Raw genomic sequence first — 9,016 nt, 5'->3', positions numbered from 1 at the left:
ATTTGGCTTAACAGAACCCTTTTGTTCTGTGCTTCATCTGAATAGTCTCTGTTGTACCCACAGCCTCTTCAAATCTGGATCTTTGAGCCCTTGGGATTTTGCAGAGGACAGAACTTTATAAATGGTCCTCTTCTCTTCTGCAGTCTGTTTGTTATTCACAATTACAAATTTCATTTTGAGCCAAATTTCCCCAAGTTGATCCATAGGCATAGATACACATATTTATAATGTACACATATATGAGCAAGTGTGGTAATTTCTCTGGCAAACATCATTTTTCATTGCGCTAGCCTTTTTAAAATCTATACCCCTGAACAGCACTGCATCCTGATTAAGGATGTGCACAGAACCGGGTGGGGGTGGCTTGAGGAGGTGAGGGTCTCACTTTAAGGGTGGGGGAGGATGCACTGACCCCTCCCCCACTTTTCCCTTGCTGGCTCTCGGTGTTGGTAAAAGCCTTCAGGGCAGCAGTGTACCTCCCTGCCTCCCCTTCCCCGAGATGTGTGCACGCACGCCCGGTAGTTCCAGCCACTTCTGGCCAAAGAGGGGAAAGGGGTGGCATGGGGGTACACTGCTGTCCCGAAGGCTTTTACCAACACCAAGAGCCAGCGAGGGAAAAGTGGGGAGGAGAGGTAAGTGCACCCTCCCCCATGCTTAAAGTGAGACCCCCACATCGTCTTCGAACATCAAACCCCCCAGTGTTCGAACCTGTTTGGAGGCCCATAAAAGTGCCTCCGAACAGGTTCATGCACATCCCTAATCCTGATGGAGTAACTTGTTAAAAAGGCTGGAGCCTGACAGGAAGCTGTACTATGTTGTTGCCACTGCTGAGATAGGCAGTAGTGAGGCAGAAGTTCAAGTAAGTAGTTTTGGTGGTACTGTTGTGCTGAAAAAAGTTGGGATGAAATAGCTAATGGTCCTATTTATGCATTAGAGATAGCTCTGGACCCAAATGGGCCCAGCAATGAAAGAAAAAACAGGAATCCAAAAAGAATGAATGAGACTCCCAAGGTAAATATTTTCCATGTACATAATCTATACTTAATTGATGATGCTTCACATACAATCCTCCCTACATGCAAAAACTCTAGGAAGATTGCATTACATTAGTTTTCTGATTGTACAAATTGGCTATTTCAACAAGGAGGTCTACTGGAGAAAAATCTGCCCATCCATCCTCTACAGTCCTCTACAATACAGCCATTGTTCCCAGCATCAATGCAACTTTGAAGAACTTCATTTCTAATTTTGCAAATCCAGTGATGCAATTGTGTTTACATTAAGGCTGTATTGAAATGCTCCACCATTTCTGCTGCTATTTTTATTAGCAGAGGAAATGGGGGGCAGGGGGATTTTGGTGTGAATTTGAAAGTGCTGCAAAAATTCACTAGGGTGGAGGTGAAGGTGAAGGAACTGATGGCAGTGGCAGTAAATTTGTAGAGCAGATTTCCTGATTTGTAAAGCCAAAAGGCTCTTTGGCAAAAGGGGACAGAAGCAGTAGCAGTAGCAGAAACATCTCCATTTTACTGGAATGCCATGGGAATACTGGAATGTAATGGAATACCATGGGAATTGATACATCACTATATTGGAATGCCGTGGGAAAGGATACATCATGTGATGTGATACATTCTTCCTGATGCATTCTGGGAAGGAAAGGAGTGCTTATGGGAAACTGACAGCATTTTTGCTATCTCTGCTACTGCCCAATTCTGCTGAAAAGCTTTTCCTCAGGAGAGTAGTTATAATTGAGTGGCTGGGTTCAAAGAACCCAGGCCCTGCAGCTCCTGAGGGGCCCCCAGCTCCACCCCTCCCTATTTTCTTCATTATCTCCCTCACTCCAAGGGGCCACCAGGGAGAGGGGCGGACACGGGCCGCTCTCCCCTGGCTATGCCCCTGCCTTTTCTACTTTCAAAATGAAGAAACTGTTTGTAATACCACCACCTCCCAAATTTCCCAGCAAATTTTCTTGGGTTGGTGTTCCAACCCTGCATTAGCCCCAGAGATTATAGAGTTCCAGCAAGTTGCTAGGATCAAAATTTCTGATGCCAGGCCTAGTTTACATTCACAGGAAGAAGCAACATCATTGTAGAACAGAATGGCTTGAGGGTATAGCGTGGCAATGCTGGATTCTTTCAGCAGCCTCATGAGATCCACAGGAGGGAAAGGGGTCAGTCCAAGGAGTCATAAGCCCCGCCTTGTCCTTGTCCTTGCTGTAAAAAGGGACAATTTGCCACTTCTCTGAGGCCGACTACAGCTGCAGAAGGCTCAGAGCACACAAGAGAGCTGCATGGCTCCCTCCAGTAGAAATGTGCAACCACTACACAGTTTATGCATTTGTTCTGGTTTTTGATGAACTACTGTAAAATGTATTAGGAGAGATGGGTTAGATGATGCTAAACTACTTCTGCAGCTCTTAAATCATATTTACTGCAGCCTCATCTCTCTCAAATGCTTTTAGAACAGTTGTTATGTTCCTGATAGAGTGATACAGTGCACTCTTATATGTAGGAGATAAGAATGTATAATAGTAACCTTCCAGTTTTGAACAGAGCACATGGAGGGCTATATCTTTGCATAGGTTCTTCAGCACTCACAGGAATCTCTTTTTCTCCCAAAACAAATAACTGAAACTATTTGTTGTTGTTGTTGTTGTTTTCTGTCATTTACAGAAAGATGAGAAATTTGTCTTTCCATCTGTATACCCAGAAGCATACAGCATTTATTCTATCTCTATTAAAATTAATATGTATGCATAGTTTTTTCCTTTTCTCATCAACTCAATATAAGAATAAACATGTAAAAAACAATAAATCATTTCTAAAATTGCCTCACAGTTTCTTCTATTATTTCCTACTTTCTCGGAAATAATTCCTTATAATAATGAAAAAGGTAACTGTCTCTAAGGAGGACATCTACTTACAAATACATACAAATGAGAAAAACTTCCAGACTTCCCCAAAAAGGTCTGTTTACATTTATGCATTTTTAAAATCCCAAGAAGTGCACCTGGACTTTGGAAGTGCTACTTAGATTGGAAACACATTGTTTGACTCTTAGCAGCATATTTTAAGTACCACTTCCAGAGTCTGGGAGCGCTACCTTTCACTCTTGCAAAAAAGTGAAAGAATCCCAGAGCTTTGTTAGAACAGCTCAGGCAGTTTGGAACTGCCTTCATAATACATGCAACATATGGGCCAACATATATAAACTACATATACAAAGCACTGATCAGAATCCAATTAATGTATCTAAAATACATTTATCAAAAATGATGTTATCTATTTTTGTGTTACTACCATATTTTCAAAAGTCAATGAAAACTTTCTTCCAATTATCAATTAAAAATAGCTTCTTCTTTTCTTTTTTAATGTTACCCAAATATTTAATTCATGGAGTTGCCAGAATTTTCAGGTTTTCAAGTATCTGTTTTGTACATAGGAAATGAATAGTTTGTTTTGCTGCAACTGTGCTATCAATGTCTCAGCTGCCATTGACATGTTTAAAATATATATGAGTGGTTTAAGCTTTGGTCATACTAATTTCACATATCCCATCAAAATTACACAGATGTCCAGTGGTACTACATCTCAAAACTACCAAATCATTTTCACAACATATCTCCATATTTTTCATCTTGGGGCATACTCACCAAATAAGAGATAAAAATTACTCTTAACTGTTCTGCATCATTCTCTTACAGGAATATAGCCGTAACCTTTAGTTTTTGTTTGTGATAGACTCCACTGAAAAATGCTCTTACAATTATTTTATAAATTCAGTCAATTTTGAGCCCCTATGAAGAGTTATATATTTGCCGTTAAAGGCAACTCTAGTCAGTTTAAGATTATATGTAAAAGATAAATCCTGAGAGCTTCTAGAACATACTTTTAACATTTCTGATTATATCTTTTTCTTTAAACACAGTTGCCTATCTAAACTTCCCATAAGTATCTGGTGATAGCATCTTCTGGCAGGGTTATATCTGATTGTAGCAACATTTTATGGGATGACTGTTAGCAGCTGTATGCAAATTACTCAGGAAGCTGCTGATTTCCTGGGTATGCTAATTTTGCAGATTAGTCTGAGTAGGGACTTTGTTTTCTGTGGAAGCTTCTTATAGAAGAATTCTATACACACCTGATTCTGCTAAAGGTTCCTTCTCCAGGAAATTGTTGGCTATGTCCTATTCACATTTTTCTTCAGAGCTATGCCACATTTGGGAAGAATAGCCTTTGTAATCTTGTCTATTCAGATTCTTGTTTTTGCTTCTTCCCAGAAACAGCTTAAAGTCTGATGAATTTCTTTCAGTAATTTTAGAGGGTGAGTGTGTTAGTGAAGAGTGATCTTTAAGTCGCAAGTCCTCAGTTCAAGTCTCAGCTTAGCTATGATCTCATTGACCTTGACCCTAGTCAAGCAGCCTAACCGACACCACCCCACCTGTAACACAGAGACAATCATAATGTTCTTGTATGGCTGTTGCAACAATTATTGAGAGTATATATGAAGTGCTTGGGGCACTAATAAGCATAACTGCATGAATAACTATGAACTATTATTGAAGAAGTACACAAACTTCCATGCATGGATCCTTTTGTGGATCAGGAACAGCCAATGTAACTGGATCTCTATGGCTCTATACGAGCACACTCAACTAGCTTCAACATACTTCCTTTGTGTGACAAGAGTTGGGGCAGCAGCTCACTGCTGAGTTACCAAAAAGGTGTGTGTGTGTGTGTGTGTGTGTGTGTGTGTGTGTGTGTGTGTGTGTGTATACACGCATGCATGCACATGGGAGGTGGTGGGGGCACCACATACATGGAATCAACCCAGAAAATCCTGTTGGTGCTGATTACCATGTTTTAGACAGGTATTAAGCACTGTAAGAACTGTCTATGACAACCATCCAGTTGCTAATCAAAATTCATGCATATATATGTGGATTGGGCCCTATGGGCCCTGTGATATTTACTGGAATTGTGAGTCATTGGCTCAGAAGAGGGCAAAAGGCAACAAATTCTCAAATCTTGTGCCATCCACCAACCCAGTCCCTGAAGTGCTATAAAATGCTAGAATCCAATGCATCCCAGATATGTGGCCACAGAAATAGCTGAGTCTTATCCTTATCCAAAAATTGTCTTTAGCACAGATTATTTCTTAAATCTCAGAAACAAGGAATTACAATGGAGTTCAAAAATGTTATTTACATTATGGCCATTGCTCTTCAGATATTTTTCATCAGTATTATATGTGTTTTGCAGAATAAACAAAGCAGCCACTCGCCCTGACCTATTTGGAGCATGGCTTCTTTGCCCCAGCCTTTATTTGAATGAGGCACAAGGTTTGCAGGCCTTTGGGATTGGCTGTGGGGTTTGGGTGGGCGGGTCCAGCAGGGCTTGTCATCGGCCCAGTTCTCCTTCCCCTCAGTCTGTTTTCAGGCAGCAACCCCTAACCCCCATCCCTGGGAGCAGTGTAGGTTTCGACCAGTCCGCCTTTTGGGGGCCAGGTAGGAATTGTTTACCCCCTGCTGTTTGGCTCTTGCTGGGAGGGGTTTGCCTACCTCTCACTGCTAGCCTTAGTTAGCTAGTTTCCCCCCCAGTCACAATGGCAGGCACAGTGTGGTAAAAATTGGGCAGTGTAGGCCGGTGAGCACCTTAAAGCAAACATTTGGCATCAGGAGGAGCCCTTGGCAGTCCTTAGAGGCTTCATGGCTCAAGGAGGGCTGTCCCTGGACTTACTCCTCCCTGCCAAAGGATCACCCTCCTTATAGAACTTCATGGCTTGAGGGAGGTGATCTTGAGGCAGGCCACTTTGACATAGGATTATGTCAAAGTGACACTAAGATGGCAGGATTAACCATAGGGATGATGCTGGCCAGGGCCGAGGTGTATCGCCCATTCTCTCTTAGGTGGATTCACTGCGGCCAGTGAATATTTAGTTTCTACACTGGTGGTCGGGGTGGTGGTGGTGGAAAACTAGTCCTCTTTTTTTTTTTATCAGTTTAATAAAGTTGTGGCCCGTTTTAACTCCATCCAAGAGTCTTGTGTCTTCATTGGGTTCTGGGTGCAATGCTATTTTGGAGAACTAACACAGTTCTGTACAATATCACATTGCTAGATCACAAGATTTAAATATAATTCAAAACATACTGTTAGACATCTGTTTTCTTCATTGAAGACTTAAGATTGTACCGTAGCTACTGTAATTTGTTAAACTGTCATTTACAAAATCATGGAAATTCTTTGTTTAACAGCTTTCAGCAGTTACCATCTTAAGTTTTTGGCGTAGGAAACTTTTGTATATGGGCTGACACACTTACATATGAAGCCAGAAATTTCCCATTTTGCTCTTTTGTCTTCCCTGCCTTTAGGAGATGTCCTCCAATCCTCCTTCAACATTGTGCTCTTGGTCATAAAAATCCCTACTCTAATATACAAACTCATTTACCAAGTGGAGTTACCTGTGTTTTGTTTCAGAGGGCTATTATAAAGCAGTCACATCTATAAAGATTTATACAGTTCCCCTTTAATCTATCTAGTATGCCCTGCTGTCTGCATTCTCAATTAATGGTATATTCATTAAAGAGGTTACACCTGGATAAAGCAGAAAGCAGGCATAATCTTAACAATCTATTTCTTCTCCACATCTATTTGTGGGTTGTTTCTTTCAGCACTACACCTTCTGAACAGCACCACTTGTTCATGCATGTTTGGCAAAGAAAAATATTGGCTACTACAAAACATTCCACAGTTTCCCCTAGAATGAAAGGCAGGACAAAAGAAATGAGTCAAATCCATCATAAGAAACTTTCAAAGCAAAGAGGGATAAATGATGGCCAGAATCATTTCTGTACAAGAGCTTTGTCTGTTCAATTATTTTGTGGTTCAAGATGATGTCTCTGAAATTTTATCCAGGGCATTATTTACCTTTTTAACCTACTCAAGCTGCTGTTGCACAACATTTCATGCCTGGGAAATGTCCTTCATTCATGTATCACCTTTATTTCCCCAGTTTTTAAAACTGTTCACTTCTCTGTCTTCCTCCTGTCCTTTTGTCTAAATCTAACTGAGCAAAGAAGCACCTATCCATCCCCAGCACAGCATCCCTCCAGTGGCTGTTTCTGGTGTCTATCTTATGTTTATTTTTTGATATTTGTGAACCCTTCGGAGACAGGGAGCCATTTTATTTATTTATATGTAAACCACTTTGGGAACTTTTGTTGAAAAGTGGTATATAAATATCCATTGTATTTGCATTTGTATACTGTTTCCCAACGCCTCAGCCTCCTCAGCCTCTCATATTTAGCCATCACATAGTAGGCCAGATCATACAATGAAGCTCTTCCCATGATCAAGTGGGAAGGGCTACCCTCTTTTGTGGGGAGGAAGCCCGAAAGTGCTTACCTCCCCGCAGACTATCCTTCTTTGGGCTCTGAGTGGGCGGATCGCCTGCCGAGACAAACGGTGGCTTGTGTCCAGTGCTCCCACGCTCGGCTGCAGCTTGCCCGGCAGCTCTGGGGGTTGGGTGCAGGGAAGCACCACCATGTGGCACCCCACCCCCACAACCCCAGTAATACACCGCATGAGTGTGTGGTGCATTTCTGGGAATCCTCCCTCCCCCAGAGTGTCCCCACCACAGTTGTGAGCAGCCACTGCTGACACACAATCAGTTTGATGACGTTAACGGAGCACTCACTCTATTAACCTCATTTAAGGGGGTGACGATATAGACTGTCATGGAGCCACTGGGCTCGCACTTGAGCCTGCTGGTTCTCACAAGTGAGCAAAACTTGGCTGGGTTCTCTTGCCCAGTTTTGCTCACTCATTTTGCATTTTTAAATTTTATTGGTTTTTACAATGTCTTAACAGTCCAATTACATTTAATTAAGTAAATATTGACTTCCTGCTTACCAGTCTGCACCGTTCATATTAGCTACACAAATCTACCATCTATATTATTAATTCTCCAAGACGGGCCATGCGTGGGGACGTAGTAGAAAGGAGGCGATTGGCTGACAGAGTTTGCAAGCAGAAGCACCTGACTGGGCAGTGGGGATTCCATATGCAGATAGGGAGGAGGAGCCTGTGGCAACATGGTGACTGGGCAGTGGGGATTCCCTATGCAGATAAGGAGGAGGGGCCTGTGATGGTTAAGGTCAGTTGGAATGCAACTATTACTGGTCGGAACATGTTCTTGATTGTAGAGGAGAGGAATCTATATATATAGAAGGATAGAAGGCAGAGGTCTGCAAAAAGACAGGTTGTGAGGGAGGAAAGAGCCCTTTCAGGAGAAGGAGGATGCTGTTGTGTGAATTAGATGGGGAAACAAGATGAACAAAATCTGTTAACTCAGGGAGGGAGGGAGGGAGAGAAAACATGAAGGGAGGGGGGAGAAAGAGTGGGGAAGAGCGAGTGGAGGAGAGAGAAAGAGAAAAAGAAGGGAGGGAAAAGAGAGACAGAAGGAAGGGCAAAGGACGGGCCTGAGCCTGTCAGCAGCCTGAGGGGAATGAGTGGCCATGGAGGCACTGGCAGCAAGGAAGGGCCCAGTCAACCACTGCTGCTGTTTGGGGCTATTGTCAGAGAGAGGCAGGCAGGCAAGGGACAGGCCCGGGCCTGTCAGCAGCCTGAGGGGAACGAGCAGCCATGGCGGTGGTGGCAGAGAGGAAGGGCCCGGTCACCACTGCTCCTGCTCCTGGGGAGAGGAACGGGGGGAGGGTGGGGAGGTCTCTGGGGATAGAGGGCTGCAGCCTGGCTGATAGGCGGCAGCAATGCTGCAGCCATGACCAAGAAGGGTGAGGGGGGTGGAAGCAACAGGATGGAGGAGGAGCAGGAGTGCAGCTCAGGTGAAGGTGGGGAGATCTCTGAGGTGAGGGGAGCAATCAAGTACTAACGCGCAGATGCTCTAGAGCGTGCAAGAGTTCCAGCATTGAAGCGGAGAGAAATAATGGCAGCGGTCAGGATGCAGAGATGGAGGGCCGGCAGGCAAAGCCCCTCCAGCCAGAAGAGGTGGGTGGACG

Source organism: Hemicordylus capensis, chromosome 4, assembly GCF_027244095.1.
Source record: "Hemicordylus capensis ecotype Gifberg chromosome 4, rHemCap1.1.pri, whole genome shotgun sequence".
NCBI lineage: Eukaryota > Metazoa > Chordata > Lepidosauria > Squamata > Cordylidae > Hemicordylus > Hemicordylus capensis.
The sequence above is the reverse complement of the archived record's forward strand: the minus strand, read 5'-3'. Positions refer to the sequence as shown.